Here is a 16,493-nt window from a genome sequence, read left to right as displayed (position 1 = left end):
CTTTACCCATCTGACCACTTTCTGATTAGCAAGTGCCAGCTTTGCCAAGAAAAGGAACAACAGGCATTGCCCATAAGAGACTGAATAAAGCCCATGTATGTTGTTCAGCACTCCTCTGCCTGGAGCACAAAGCATCCCAATGAAAGCTGGGGGCGGGGGGGGGGAGAGCAGCGAGGGGTAGTAGCCATCAATCCATCTGGTAATGCCTCAAATCACACCCAAGACGAGCATCCCATTAACTTTTTTTCTCTGAAATCCTATTTAGGGAACTGGCTTGTAAGATGTGGAGTAACAACAATGTGACTTTCATATCACTTTGAGAGAAAAGTACTTGAATACGCTCTTGGTTTATCTTGAGAAACCAGTCATTGCAACTGCAAACCGGAGCTGGAGAACTCACTTTCATGCTGGTTCCAATTGATAAGCCCCAAACCGAGCCCGATAGTTGCGTCTTGTTTACCTAAGTGACAAGACGACTCTTTGTGCCCAAATACTTCTCTGAAAGCACATACCTTAGTTAAAGCCTTGCAAGTGACTTCAGTTTTTAAATGCTCTCCTTGATTCACAAGGAGAGGAGCTGCTGCTGTGCGGGAGCAATACCGATGCAAAGAACAACCTGCAACCATGAAGCCTGGCAGCAATCACATCCTCAGTTTGCCTGGTTTTGTCTGTTGATAGTTGTTGCCTGCTCAGCACACAAGTTGTTCTCAGTGGCTTCCCCCTGCTTTCACAGAAAACCACTGCCTGTCTTGACACAGCAGTCATGCTGTGAAAAAGCTGAACCACCATGATGTGGCCAAGAGGTCCCGGCCCCTGACATGTTATCCCACAAGGACCCCGAGCCAGGAGAAACGTCCTGGAGAGAGGCAACTGTCTTCAGTCCTGTCTGCCCACCCTGATTTTAGGTGCTTTATTAAGCAGTGTTTGCAAGCCTGCTGCTAAATAGCTCATCCAGGGAATGACAAACGGCCTGGAGGTAGGGGATGTGTTTGTGCCCTCAAGCAAGGATGGGATTTGCTCTGTGCCCCACATAAGCACTCTGATAACAGGGTTATTTCAGAAAGCGTGGAGGGAAGAGACGGGGGATTCTCCAGCTGTGGTTTGAGAGCACACAGCAGCTGCTGGGTCTTGTATGGAGTGTTCTTACGTGTGTTTTGCAAGACTTGCGGATTAGGTCCCACTGGGGAGAAACCATGGCTTTAAGGGCACTTGGATACAAGCTGCCTGCACAGCCCAGAGTCCCATCAGTCCTGGTTCCGCTTCCAGTGCAGGTCTGGCGCAGGACAGGGCATGCAGGCACAGACGGTCTCCTGTAGACAACAATAAACCCATACGGTGCTGGTGAGGAGTCTGCACTCTTCCAGAGGTCATCTGCTCCACCAGCAGATTGCAGATACAGCTTACTCTGGTAATACAACTGTAGGATGACTTGGATTAACTGGTTTAATTTATTATACTTCATCTGTTTTAACAGCCAAAGTTAAAGTTATCATTTTACATGTTGCAAGCATGATCAGGTGGCCTGTGTTTTGTTCGCTGTAACTTCTTATTTTCTTTGTTAATTCTATTTTGTCTAATAAAGTGCTTTAATTTACTCTCATTTCCATATTGTACTGTAGCTAAAGAACAGAGATAGAGAGCTACAAGAAACTTTGAATAGATAATTGGTTAATTAAAACAACTTAACTGGTACGTGGTTTATAACATATTGTTCTCACAGAAGCAACAATATGGTGAACTGCTCTGGATAGGTAATTCCAAGTTCCAGCTGCCTTTTATGAGTGTATACTATAAAAGGGCTGGTAATTAAGAAATTCAGATAATTAGGCTCCCTTTCTCACAAAGATTTGAACTGCTTTATATTAAATCCTTATCCAGTCTTTTCCCCCTATCTGCTGAAGACAATTTATAGTTGTCATGGGAATTTACTCACCTGCACACCTACCTACCCTCTGCTATCACCAGGACCTGTATGAAGCATCTGGGGTGAAGATGACACATTCACAGCTGTCTCCCCTTCCTGAAAGAAGTTTGGATCAGGTGGCGTACCATGGAGGGAGGGCAAATCACTGCTGAGCCTGCTCCAGGCAGAAGGTGCTGGAAAGGACAGGATAGGTGGTATCAGGGTTGGGCTGGTGGAGCTGGGAACCTGCAACCCAAGCAGTGTCAGAGAGCCTGCAGTGAGGGACAAGGATGAAAGAGCCAGGCCTAGGAGAAAGTGGAAAGGGAAGATATCCTGGGATGAGAAGTGGTTGCGCGGGGTTTGCTGCAACCCTGAAATCAATGAGTCACTTGCCTAAACCAAGTCTGGAAGCAAGGATCTGCCTGCAAAGACATCCTGAGCAGCGGAAGAGTTGTTAATAATCCTTTTAAATGTTCTCTTCTGTCTGATCAGCTTATTTTCAATTGCTTTCAGTGTATTTTCTGTCCAGTGTTTAGGCTGGGTCTTCTCTGGGCCCTAGCAATAAGGTGGAGGTCTGGGCAGATCCACCTCAAAGCTCTGGGCAATTCAGGGTCTGTGGCCAGGCAGCCTGGAGCGGGCAGAGGTGCTCCTCTTTGCTGTGGCTGTCTGTATAGCAGCGTCTTTGGGTCACTTTAGTAAGCCTCTGGCTGTGACCTCCCAAAAGAGTTGATGTGACAAGTGCTGAGAATACCCCTCTCACTTGGTTTCAGCAGGAGAAACACAGCCCATATAGGAAGGGTGTGTTTGAGCTGGAGATTAAGGCACTGAAATTCAGCTTCCTGATGTGTCTGTGTGCCCTGTGAATCCTACTGTGGTCACTTTAACAGCATTTCAGACACCTAGCTCTCATGCAGATACCTGCTGTTATGTCCTAAATTCAAACTGAAGTCCACCTGCAATGGAGGATTGGGTGGGACTGCACATCTCCATCCAGATAGCAAGACCAGGCATTATGCAAATGCTCTTTGGAGGAAGCAAAATAGGACCAAAAGCTCCACTCAAAACAAATAGAAAAAAGAAATAACAGGGAACTCTGGTTTAGTTCTCAGTTCCAGGTGATTTAAGTAATTGGAAAATCATAGTTGTGAAACAACTCTTTGCAGAGCATCATAATCAGCCACACAACTCAGCAGGGCCTAAGTGCAGCAGAGTGGCTCTAAAGACCCCTTGAGGAATGTACTTTTCTGGGGGAGACATGTCATTTTGAGATAGCATCTCTAGGAAGAGCAGTTCCTTCAGAAAAATATAAAGCCTTCAGAACCATAAGGATGCAGTGATTCATGTAATACTTATTAAGAGACTGTAGCCAGCTTGCTGACAGACACTGTCATTCCAAGGTCTAGCTGCTGCAAGAATACAAACTGTAAATAATGTGCAACTTTTTCACGGTGCATAGAAAACTGAGCACATGGAAGATCATCACCTCCAGTCTGGGACACCTGAGTTCGGAAAGCACTGTGGACTTTGGGAAGGGAGATAACTGCTCCCACAACTAAAGTCAAGCACACGCTTGCATGCCACACTCACGTGACACCTACATAAGGGCTGTGTCTTCCCGAGTGATGTATTCAGATCACGCATACTCCCCTTCACATTATTAAGTTTGACTCAGTGCTTTGAATTCTGCTCCGAGCAATCCATAATCTCCAACCAAATAATCATAATGGCCCTGCTGGCCTTAAAACATATGTCTCTGACAATAGCAATAAACCTATTTATTACTATTGTGACCACTGAAGAAAAAAACATGCAATGTGAGCATCCCATCATCCAGATTTACTTGTAAAGCAAGCCATACCCAGCATTTACTAAATGGATGAGAGAAAAATATTACTCTTAAGATCTACTGATCATGTATGTGAGCATTTAAATATCAGAGACACTTACCACTATAAAGACTGGGAGAGGAAAAAAAGACATAAAATGAGATTAAGACAGAAGGATATAAGCTACCATAAAAGTAACTCAATAAACAAGGCACTGAGCTCAAGCCTGTACATCCGCAAGCATCCCACCACTATAAACCCAGGGATACATAAGGATCAGGTCAAGAAGCCCAAGGAAGGGAAACTGTTTCTTAAGTAGACACAGGTTTTGCCAAAATGCCCCAGAGAGTGTAATATGGACCAGGGCACCTACTTCAAAGCTTTAGGACTAGCAAGTGTCTGCTATCTCTGGTGCTCGCTGGAGCAAAGCAACTACTGCCCCAGAGGTTCTGAAGCAATAAATGTATTGAAGGAGTAATGATAACATGTTTGGAGTAGAAAATTGCCTATATTCAGGCAGTGTCATGCTATAATTCTGCAACAATAACAGGCAGTCTCAGAAATAGGAAGAGAAACAGATTTGGAGAGATTTCCAGCTTTTAAAGAGAATTAAACAAAATGGAAATCACTAGCAATACATGCACTAAAATAGAATTACACAAAAAATAGAGGAACAGTATAGGCTCCACTGGGGTATCTTTACATATTTAAGAACACAAATGTCTACAGGACCAAACAAGCTTTACGGCCTTAGCTTCTCTCCACTGATACATAAAAATCAAGAGACTTGCAGAAATAGAGTTAATTCACCATTGCATATGCAGAGAGAATAGCTATAATAAAAATGAATGTGCTCCTTGGCTAGTATTTATTTTTCAAATGTTCCCACTAAAATCCTGGGTACAATAGTAGCAGAAGTGCAAGAGGACATTTCAGACTTTTATGGGTAAAAAAAGTAAATCATAAGAGAGGGAGAGGGGAGGAAATGAAAGAGATGGCATTCCCCTACGTAAAAAAATATATGATCAAGGCTAGAGTAAGAAAGCTTTTCTGGTGTTACAGATTATAACACCAGTTTTAGGAGCTTTCCCCCTTCTACAGATTATCTTTGGAGCTCGTAATATGTCTGCAGCTGGAATGGGCTCTTGTGGATGCTCTCAGAACAGTGGATCTCAGTGAGTATTAGTCAACTGGGAGTACTCAGATCCCGTTTTTCCCCTCAACCCACTGTGCCTCACTTCATGGGGAAGATATAAACACACTGACATACAAAAATCTTTTGAAACCTGAAATGTGGGATAGGTCTGACAAACAGAATAACATACCAGACTCTGTACCTAAAAATATCTATTTATTGGCTTGCAAATAGCCTTTACTATATACATATATCATTTCCTTTGCTCACTTCCTTCCATAAAAATACTTCCTATGAGTTTATCAAGGCTAATAATATTGGTGTGATACGATATGAGTGGGTCTAATGTGCTTCAGGCCCTACCTATTGCCACCAATGGCAGAGGGAGACAGCTTAGATGTTAAAAAGAAGAGATGGGGAACCTCTGGCACCAGCAGAAATGAAGCACAGAAGTGAGGGTACAGCCACATTTACAACAGCGTATTTGGGATGTTAAAGAGTGACTCTTCAGCATCAAAGCTGTCCTACTTCCAGAGTCTTATCATGTTTGCCAAAGCACAATTCAGGGAAAAGGACTTCAGCACAAATCACATTCCACTGGAAGACTTGGTAATAAATAAATTACATCCCACTTCTAGAAACAATTTCCCATGATCAATAATGAATAAAAAAAGTCGGGTCCAAAGAAGCATTGTGACAGCATGACACATAAGTGAGTGACAGCAAGGATTTTGCTTCAGTAGCAAAATCAGTGCCTGATAAAACATCACATTTCCCTAGGACTCGAAAGGTACTGCAAAATAGGAAGAAAAACTCAACACCCCCAACAAGGGCCCTGCAGCACAGCCCAAAGACAGATCAGGTTTTGAATAAAAAGCTACGTCCCAGGCTCAGAGCTGCTATACTGCACAGACAAAACATCGCATTAGCACAGGGGTGCAAGGATGAGTGGAGTAAACTGCTTGCACTGAGGATCAGGGTAGCTTCATCTTTGCACAAAGGCTGCTGAGAGAATGTTCATGAAAATGCTCCCTAGTAATCACATGTGTCTCTGGCAGCAGCTTCAGCTGACTGAGTATTAGCAAAATGTGGGACTACTGATCATCAGGTGCAGCACTCAGGGGTGAAACCAGAGATGGGATCTCTGCTGCAGAACAGCAGCAGATGTCCTAGTACCCTGCTCCTGCGCCATCTCAACCACCTTCTGACATGCAACCCATTCTGCTGTCTGCATTCTGGGGACATGCCAGGATTTATTTGTCAATTGCTAAAGGCATTTTCAACTTGCAGCTTACGCACATCTAAATTTCAACTCTTCCACCTGTCTTTAGAGGTCCCAATACAGCAACCAATAATACTTATTCCCTGAAAGGACTAAGGAGAATAGGTGTGATAAGAAATAGCAGTCCAAAAAGCTTCTGTGAGGCACTCACACTGGATGAAAAGTTTGTATTGTGGGGGAGAACTGCTCCAATTCACATCTGAAGAGCCTGTACATAAACTATTAGGAGGTCCACAAAGATCCCTGTACCTCTCTGGAGACATTAAGGCAGAGCTATCCTGCAGGAGCTGACCTGCTTCTCTCGAAAAAGCCCTTTGATTTTCTGAGGATAATCTTGGGTCTTGCTTAGACATAACCAAACCTAATTTTGACCAGTAGGAACACGGAACTCAGTTGCTGGACCAGCCATGTTCGTGTCCTGTTCGTCTGAGCACTCTCATGCTGCCAGGGCTCAAGTAACCACAGCATTCATAGTTACTATGGGCTGTCACTTAATGTAAAGAGTGACATGTCCAAATCTAAACCAGGCATCTTCACAGATAAAAACACCATCAGAAGCAAACATTTTTTGTGACCACAGTTTACAGTTTCAATGACTCGGCTACAAGCAGAAGAATAAAGTGCAAATCCATCCAGACAAGTATTTACATAAAAGCCTTGTGAGAATCCGTTTCACATAACTGAGAACACTTGTGCACCAACTATCTGAGAAAAACAACAAATTTAAAAAAGCAAACCACAAAGAAAAGGAGTATAATTGGGAACTGTCTCAGGAATAGTTGACATGATGCCAAAACCCCACAATCCCACGACTTTAAAAGGAGCTGTGCTGCTTTAACAGCATTCCTGATGACTCTTGCAGCCTGCAGCAGAGCTGGCTCAGCGTGCGGAGGACTTGGGAGAAGGGCACTTGCCCATCAGCTACCACCTCCAGTTTGCACCCATGGGCCAGCTTCGGCTTCTAGCCTTTCTGATAAACTGAGCCCTGATCAAAATCTGAAAATTAAACTGCCCAAGTTCACAGCAAGCTTCACTTTCCCACTCACAAGCGGTGAGTCAGAGCTCTTTGCAGAGCAGCGCTGCAGCGGAGATCAAGAAGGAAAAGAAAATGGGATGATGGACAGGCAGCAACCAGCTGCTCCTCTCCCAAAACACAGCAATAAGCTTTTCTAAGTCCCTCTCTCCGGTTTCTTCCTAAAACCAACCATGACACGGGCTGAGTCATCCTGCCTTCCTCTGAGGACACTGTGACTGCAGGTTGGGGCTGTCAGACGTCAGCCCAGCTCCCACCAGCGTGAGCTGCCCCAGGCTCCCCCTCAGTGGTTGCTCTCATCTGTTCAGCACTTCTGCAGGACAGGCAGCACCCAAACCCACGCCACCTCACCCCAGACTACTCTGTACATCCTACGCCAGCCCTCCTCCTCCACGACAGGAGATGGTGAGAAACTGCCACTTGTGATATGAGGGGCTGGGTGTACAGTTTCTTGGTGTATCCAACCAGGGGATGCAAGGAGATTTATTTAGTATGCCACGCCTAGGCTATATATAATCCTGTGGTCTTGGGGATCAGGAAATTACTATTTCTGCCACTTGATGTGTAACTTGGGGTTTGGGTTTGCTTTTGTCTTCTGTAGCATCAGCAAGCACTCACAGGTAAAGGTGGATTTGGCATAGGAAGATGCATCTTGCTCCCATGCCCAGGATTAACTCGATCACCAGGTTTGGGATCAAGAAGGAGGTTTTCCTTAAATCAAGGATCATAGGGATGCCTTTATATTTTTCACCTTCTTCTGTAAGATGGCGTTACACTATCAAAGGCCACCTGGCCATTTTTATTGGGCAAATACCCTGTTGCTGCAGGAGCCCATGAGACTGACAACATTCACAGTCTCTCCTGCTTTCTACCTCTGACACATTGCTTTTTGTAGTATTTGGTATTTTAGACTTGGAGTTAAGTACATTAAAGTATGTTGGAGGATTATCTGTGGCTTTTGAAGCTCCAGGATGTTCCTCTGAACCCCTGGATTTAATTTCTATTTCAGAGTTGCCTGAGCTCACAGTGGCCCCATGCAGTCCTCCATCCTCCTGTTTCACCAGCTATGCAACACTGCACACGATTGAGAGAGGTACCCAAGAAAATCACTCCGATGATAGTTATCCTTACTGATTTACAATCATTTACCAGGAACACTCAGAAAAGCCTGCTGAGTAGCCATAATATAGTATTATAATAATGTTTTATTCTCAATTAATTATTAGCTATATCTTTTACCAGCTGTCCTGCTATTTTATGTAGGATCAGTGTTCAGCAAAATAACTTTAGCAATTTTGTTCTGTTCTTTGTTTTGGCCCAGTGTTCCCTCTCCCCATCCTCTGAAGTTTTCTCAGTATTTCACATTACCACAGTACATATTATTAAGCCACAAGTTCCCCAGGAGTTTCTCCAAAACACTTGGAAGTCCATTGCACAGCATCTCTAATTTAAATGCATTTGACTCAATAATACAATTTAATAACCACCATAGTTACTGTTTAGAATGAAAAATATCTCATTAGCTCTGTAGACTTGCAATATGCTGTCCTGTTTTTTTTTTTAATTACCAAGCAGAAATATTTTTGGAACTTATTTGACTTTTCAGTAACACTACCATCAATTTTATCATGCACACTTAGTAGTGGGCCTTATACCAGCATTAGATTCCTTTTAATTCCTAATATCAGATTTCTTTTAGTCCTAACACATTTTTATTTTCTTCTATTGTTCTTTACTTCCCTAACCGCATACTTCCAAATGATATAATAGCTCAGCTTAAAAGGTAAAACCCAGATAATTGGTGTTATATTAATTATTCTCTCTTCCCTTCTTTATATATGTGCATGCATATATATCTGCACTAACAGCCACTGCCTGTCACCTACACTTCAAGAAACATCTTTACCTATAACATGTAACAATATTATGTATGTATATATATCATTCACATACATTTACTGTCAAGACACTGGCAGCCATCCAGCTGCCAACCTTATCAATATAAACAGAGAAATCGGAGAGGGGGCAGCTGGTGATTTCAGTGTCGATGTTGACTCACAGACCAAGTTGTTATTCCTTTTTGACAGGACAGGGGTTGGGCTTTTGCATTACTCTAACATGCAAAATAATTTGCATTTATTTACTTATTTTACACAGCAGAATCATGGGTCTTTTTGGTATCTAATTGCACATGCAAGAAAAACCTCTCTGGGAGCAAGCAAGTTCCACTGTGTTTTCCTTCACCACCGGTTTTTCTCAGCACTAATGTTGTCATGAGAAAGCAAGACAGCATCTCCCCACCCTGGTCCCCTCTCCCCTCCAGGCCATGCCCATTCCTCCTCCAGCAGAAATGAGGGGAACCACTCGTGTCTCCTACGGCAATATGGGGCCTGAGTCAACATCAGGCTGGTACCCACCTACCCCCACACCCCACATCAGCCTTTTGCTAGCGTTACCCTGACACGTCCCTCCCAACCGTGCCCCCAAGGAGAACTTCAGCTTAGCAGGAGAGGACACACTGTGGCCAGGGGTTATTGCCCCGCTGGAGCCAGAGGAAAGGGAGGCTCCTAGACCAAGCAGTTCAGAGGGGCGAGAACAGCTTTTAAAGGCTGCAGTGTGTCACAGCTGAGGGCAAATGCTCCTCCCTGGTGTTTGGGCTCTACCAGCGGCCACCCGGTTCATCTCAGCATCTGCCGGTCCTGGTGCGGGCAGGTCCCTGTGCTGTCTGTCCTGCCCCGACCCGCTGAGTCTGCCTGCCCCTAGGGCAGCGCCAGCACAGAGGGAAGGCAGGACTCATCCGTAGCGGGAGGAAGGGGCTGCCGCTGCCTTGCTGGAGAAGCCAGGTTGGAGCGGAGCGGGTGGGTTTGCGCAGAGAAGCTGTGCCAGCAGGCTTCGGAAAAGCATCTTCTGGGATGCATAAAGGCTTCTCTGCATTCATCCAAGCACATTGAGGCGTTGATCTCATAAATGCTGACTTCATTTGGATGAGCTCCCCCACGACGCTCTCCATCCTGCCCAGCTGCATCACCCTCCTGTGCCTGGGTCCCACGGTGGGGACAGAGGAGCTCAGCGCGGGGAGTGGTGCTGCCGGTCGGAGGGGGATGGAGGCAGGAGCAGAGATGCTCGGGGACAGGCCAGGCAGCGGCCAGGCGGTCTGTGCACCCAGGCAGGCTGTGAGAGCCGTTCTGGAGGCTCGGCCGGACCTGAGAACTGCTCTCCCCCTCCCCGGTGCCTCCCCCCAGCTCTCTCTCTGTACTCCCTTCCCTGCCCTCCGGTTCTACGGCTATAATCAAATCATAACTTTTATTAAATTTGAGATTACTTTTTAATGGAATCAATTTCTTGCGTGGTGCTTTTCCCTTCTGCCCCGCGGCTCAGCCACGCTCTGCACTTTTGTGGTTTTACTCTGGCTTTTATCTCTGCTGCTGCCCTAATGCCGAATGCCGGCTGCATAGGTGAGCACCCACGACCTTGTCCTGCCTGTCGGACAAGATGCAGCGTTTGCTGTGTGGGCTCTGATAATTCTTGTCCCTTTGCCCAGTGGCACCGGAGCAGGCATCCCTGCTGAGCAGCACTGCAGGGGCAGCAGGATTTGTCCCACCTTGTGGCTGGCAGCGTGGATGGCGTTAGCACCTCTGGGTTCAAGAAATTTTCCCCTGGGAGGAAGGAAGCCCCCACCCTTCCCCTTGGCTTTCTTGCTGCATTGGAAACCATATGTTAGACCCAGTTGCTCTGAAGCTCCCGGAGCTTGGGCAGGCTGAAGGCACCTGACAGGGGCTCCCACCCTCTTCGTCTTCCCCTTCTGGAAGTCAGAAATTCAACCCAACCCTCTCACAGTGCCTGGCCAGGCTCTGTGAGGATGCCCGCTCCACGGGTAGGCTCTCTCCATATTACCAAGTAGACCACACAGATGCCACCAAGCACAGCAGCTCAAGCCAAGCCTTTCCAGCCTTCATGGTTTTTCAGTTTCCTAATAACTGTATTGCCCAAAATGGCTTTAACTTTGCAGTTTTATGTAACTTTCCACTCTTCTTCCCTGCCTCCCCTTCTGCTTATTCTTTTCTCTTTCTTCCTACAACACCTACAGATTGTATTATATCCTCTGATGCAAAAAAGCCCATTCTGCTTTCACTTGTAACCATATAATGACAACAAGAAAAATAACAGTGACAGTTTTTATTTGGTCCTCCTCCTGCTGATGTTCTTGAAAAGGAATTTAAGATCCTAACTTTGGATCTCACACACGAATGTTCTGGGTCTTGCAGCTTTCTTGGTTAGAAGCTGTATTTTTTAAATTCTTATTTAGGAACAACAGGTCAGGCTGCCTCCTCATTGTTTCAAAACCTGGCTCTAGTCCAGGCATCTTCCTCACAAAATCTTTCTCCCAGTTTGCAATACCTGAGTTTTAAAAAGATGGATTTTGTTGTGGTCTGCAGGCGCGCAGAGCTTGGGCTCATGGGCTTTGTGCTGTCTATTATGTAGTTTCATTGAATTTCTTTGGGAATTTAAATTTAACTCCTCCAAAACAAATAAAGATGCATTATCTGGAGTCTCTTCAGATGAAGCTGGAGCAGCAGGTACTGAGCACAGCTATGTGCAGAGGCCATATTAACCTCAGCCATAACGTGAGGCCATATTAACCCCAGCGTTTCCCAACCTGCAGTCTGCACAGCTCAGCACTCAGCCTGCACCCAACACGTAGCAGTCAAGGTGTATCGTGGGGTACGGACCACACTGGTGATTGATTATTCAAGACAACCATGAAGAAAATTCTCTAACCTGACCTTTTGCTTCCATCAGCCTGTTTCATGTTCATGTCACACCATAAGCATCCTAAATATTTGTCCTGAACACAATGCCTGCCGCTATGTTCATACCAGCATGTAACTGCTCTCCTCCTGGGGAAATAAAACTGAGATCTACTGTTTGATTTGGTCAGTAAGAAACAATATCAGCTTTTTCTTCCAGGTCTGGCACTCTAAGTTTAAGAAAAAGCATAAGAGTCCACCTATTGTTTTGGTTTTTGGTGTGTCTGCTCTCGCTGTCTCCTTGAGTGCACTAAAATACCTTCCATGGCTGAGCATCCATGCAGCCAGAAGCTGGTACTCCATAATTAACACATCTCTATAAGCGTTCACAGCATTTAACTGCTTCCAAAACAGTATCAAATGCCTCTTTTCATTCAGAATTTGAAGAAGATCTTATATTCTTCTTTGCATCCTTCCTAAGATGGGAATCCAGAGCTCTTTCTCCAAACTAGAGAAATACCTCATGCCGTGACAACAGGATGAGAAGCTCTAAGTCTGTAGTTATTCAGGTAACTTTCTTCTTTCTCCTTCTTTCAAAGTCTTATTTTATTTTTCAGCCAAGTCCATTCTGCGTGTCTGTGCCTGTGAACAAAAGGATGTTATTCTTTGAGATTCATTTGAAATGCTCTTCCATGGTCATTTGTGAAAGCATAAAAATAGATTCAGTCCTGAAGCATGAGACACATCACCAAAAGCTATATATATATATATGAATAGATATTTGTGTGTGTTTGTGTGTGTGTCTCTGTGTGTGTAGTCTTTTAAGGACTACGTTCCCTTTTTTGGCTATGCACATGGGGTTTATTTCTGCAAAGGGCGAAGTTTTTTCCAGTCTCACACAAATCACCAGAACCGAGGGAACTGCAGTTCTGCCGTAACTCGGCCTGTAATTAATAAATCATCTAAAGAGCAGAGAGTAACAGGTCCACTTTGAGGTCCAACAAGAGACTTGCAAGTATAGAAATATATAAAAAATTTTAAAAAAAGTCCATTTTGGTGTCCGCTACCAGCTTCTATATTTCTGTTGCTAGAATCTATGCGGAAGCTCAAGTTTTGAAAATATGAGCCCTCCTGCAAGTTTAGTAGGTAAGAGTGGGAGCTGCATACGGCTCAGGGATGGACACGTCCCCTTGCCTAAGCACAGGGAAGGATGGATTTAGTGGTATTGTCATGGCTTTTTCCATGCTCTGTCAGAGCAGCCAGGCCAGTGAAAGCAGCTTTTCAAATACTGACTTTCTGGCTGTTTTTTAAGCCTCAGGTTGCAATAAGTAATTAGTTCTCTTTCTGTTACACTCCGCAATAAAGCACATAAATGCCTGCTGCTTCTATTAAATTTTATTAAGTAAAATTTGATCAGAAGATCATTTCCCACAAAACCAACATGTCACCATATGGATGGTCATCCACCTTGGTGACCCATGCAACCTTTTCAGCAGCCCTAGTCTTTTCCTGACATCTCATGCCTGCCTCCCTCCTTACCAATATCTGGCTGACAAATAACTTTCCTGCCCTACACCCAGGCTTGTTCAGAAATATACATTTCATTATGCAAGGCATGGGGGCTGTTTGTCCCCACTGTTATCTTCCTGGGGCTGATGGCTCCTGTTTTCAGCTGTGCTTGTCACTGTGTCCCCTGATGGCTCTCACTTCTCCTGAGACCTGACTGGCACAGTGGTCCCAGCTCTTTCCAGACTGGGACGTGCTTGGGAAGGTGGTGGGCACCCTTCTGCACCCTTGCTGCTGTCCCAAGGCACAGGGTGACCTGGTGAATGTCTCACCAAGCAGCCTCTGGGCTGTTTATTTCCCACCAAACGAAGAATACAAATGCTGTCCCTTAGTCTCCAAGGGAAGCACATTTTTCAGTGACACATTCAAGAGGACAGCCTGTCCTTCCTCTAAAGCTATCATAGCGTAACACCCCAATCTGCAGACAAACATTATGCAAATGTGTCTTTTACAGCCATAGTCAGAAATGTGTCTTTTCTTGTGCTTCATTAGGACATCAGCATAAAACGTCATTGCAGCCTCTGAGATTCACATCTTTTCCATCAGAGACACAAGATTGTTTTCCAGTTTATGGCTGTTTTCATTTCTATTGTTTTTAGAAGCCTGGTCTTCCTCCTTACTGCTCAGAAGACCCCATTGGTGGCCCAGATCTCCACATCCAAGGATTTTCCAGGCTGCTCTGTCTCCTTCCCAATAGTCCATGAGCCATCCACACCTCCAGTGAAGCTGCATCTGGAAGAGAAGAGAGGAAAAATAATTGCAAAGACTGAATGGAGTCAACCCCAGGCTGGTCCTGGGTATCACACCACCTTTAGGCCCTTACTTTTGTCCCCGTTGTGGTCCCAGCTCACCTCTCCTTAGCTGGTCTGGGCTCGGCTTGCAGGATGCTCCAGGACTCAAAGGTGCAGGGATGAGAATAACATTCCCAATATCTGTTGGTCTGCTCAGGAGGGACGACAGGCCCTGGGGAAGTGTTCATCTATTTCAAACAATAAATGCACATAGTACAGTCCATGTAGCAATCAAAATTTAAAGTTTTCTTAAAAATGAAGCTGCCCTGCCAAATGTCCTTGAATTTTGGTATCCTGAATCTTCTGTCCCGCTGTGTATTGCTAGTTTCCATGGGTGCTCACAGGATGTGGATTTTTATGTGGCTTTCCCAGTTGTTCATTGCTCATGGACATGCTGTTAGGTGATATTTCTGCACATGCCCTGCGGCCACTGCCATTTTCTGTGTGGATTTCCTAGAGCTCTGCTCCAGCCCTGACTGCTGTTAAGGTATTCCTCCCAGTCTGCCCAGGCCAGACCAGCCACAGCTGTATGCACTGTGTCCCCATACACTCTCTGCCATGCTGGTCACCCTCTAACTCCAGCTCATGAGATCTCTTCCCTGAATCTTCATCCAAGCTGTTTGCACCCCCAACCCATCACCAAGCAGAAAGGTGAGGATTTTCAGCACTTTCTGGCATGGAAGGTCTCACTAAGAAAGAGCATGGCACCTCTCATCCTATTTTACTCTCTTTGTGAGTAATTCCCTCCCATTCCAGTATAGGGAAGAAAAATAGCGACAACAATAAATTGACTTTTCAGTGGTTTGTAAGAACATGCCAATTCCTCTTCCTGTGTCTGAAAACCTCTCCTCTCTACTCACTACTTTGTGAATCTTTTTACGTTAAGGAAGGGAAGCTGACCCAAACACCTAGGCTGTCCCTAGCATGGCTGTGTCTGTCTGCACGGCTGAGTTGCTCAGACCAAAGGACCATGCTTGGGCAGGAGAACCTCACCACGTGCTCCCAGTATAATGGGAACAGGCATTGCAGAGCAGATCCGATCATGGGTTGACTTGCATGTTCTGGATAATACTTCTCCATCCCCTGATGTAATGTACTCATAACTCCACTTCCTTGAAATACGAAAAGCAGAGGAAGTAAATATAGTGCTTACTTGCAAGAAAGCACTGGAGGAATACTAAAAGTGAGTTGTTTGGTTTGACAGAGTACAATGTGTACCTGACTTCATTACTCTGGCAGAATATATACTGCTCAAAGGCATTTTGATAATTTTTAGTGTCATTTATTTATTTATTTATTCATTCTCGCTTTAAACAAGATGAGGTGTGCTACATATTTTGTACAGAAATACTCACAACACGGCATTTGTGCAGGAAGCCGCAATGGCTTTCTAATTGTTTGTGAAATGAAAATAGTCATAAGAACCTGGTCTTTTTTAATCCTGAAAATGAACATTGGTAATCACTGTGCTACTGAGCAGCATCTTAACACATTCCTGGAAACTCTGCTGGAAACAAATACAGGAAACTTCACCCTTGAAAATATTTTACAAAAACTAATGAATGAACTTGAACACACTAAATCAATTTTTTTGGATCCTTGGCAGCAAGTGCCTTACTCAAATTTCTATTAAGCTCTGGAAAGGCTGTTTTATGTCAAGAAAGAAAAAGTCAGCCCCTTGGATTTTCTTTAACAGATGCTAGCCTTCTAATGAAAAGCCTAGATAGTAGCAAGGCCGCACTAAACTAGTGGTTTTCAAAGGGCTCCTTCTGTACAAATTTGGTGATTAAAAATTTGGAAAAAACCCCCAAACAAAAAACCTAGAAAGAGATGTAGTCCAAAAATTTAGTTTAAAACAGATTCCCCAGCCCGTGGGTGTTTAATAGCCATCTTACCCAGGAATTCACCAAGTCACGTCCCTGCAGTGATTTCTCTGCAAACCGTGTGAGCTCAGCGCACGGGGAGCACTTCCCAACAGCTCCAGCTTGCAAAGCAATTTGCAGTGTAGGGTGCAACAGAGGTTGTAGGATGGCTATGGAGATTAGCAGTATTGGCTCAGGCTTCTTTGCCCACAGATCCTGGATCAGCAGAGGATATTGGTACAGGGAATTAGGGCTAATGCAGCTTCTGAATCAAAGCCACATGCCAGCAGCAGGATTGCATTTCCCAGGTGCTGAGACAACAAGGAGGCAGCGTGGGATGCAGCTGG

The 16,493-nt window shown here is 44.9% G+C and overlaps 1 long non-coding RNA gene across 2 annotated transcripts; it reads right to left on the bottom strand.

Annotated features, from left to right (window-relative positions):
• Positions 1-11,373: 11,373 nt before the first annotated feature.
• LOC115334170 lies at positions 11,374-16,269 on the bottom strand. Of its 2 annotated transcripts, XR_003921062.1 has the most exons (4): positions 16,180-16,269; positions 14,317-14,472; positions 14,114-14,225; positions 11,374-12,569 (listed from the first exon to the last, which is right to left on the bottom strand). It is a non-coding gene; the product is annotated as an uncharacterized LOC115334170 (long non-coding RNA). The 2 variants fall into 2 exon arrangements; XR_003921061.1 differs by lacking the exon at positions 11,374-12,569 and having other exon boundaries at positions 13,460-14,225.
• Between the last annotated feature and the right edge of the window lie 224 nt (positions 16,270-16,493).

This window comes from Aquila chrysaetos, chromosome 22, assembly GCF_900496995.4.
Source record: "Aquila chrysaetos chrysaetos chromosome 22, bAquChr1.4, whole genome shotgun sequence".
In the NCBI taxonomy this organism is placed as follows: Eukaryota; Metazoa; Chordata; class Aves; order Accipitriformes; family Accipitridae; genus Aquila; species Aquila chrysaetos.
Note: the sequence above shows the minus strand (reverse complement) of the source record. Positions and strands in the feature narration are given on the sequence as shown.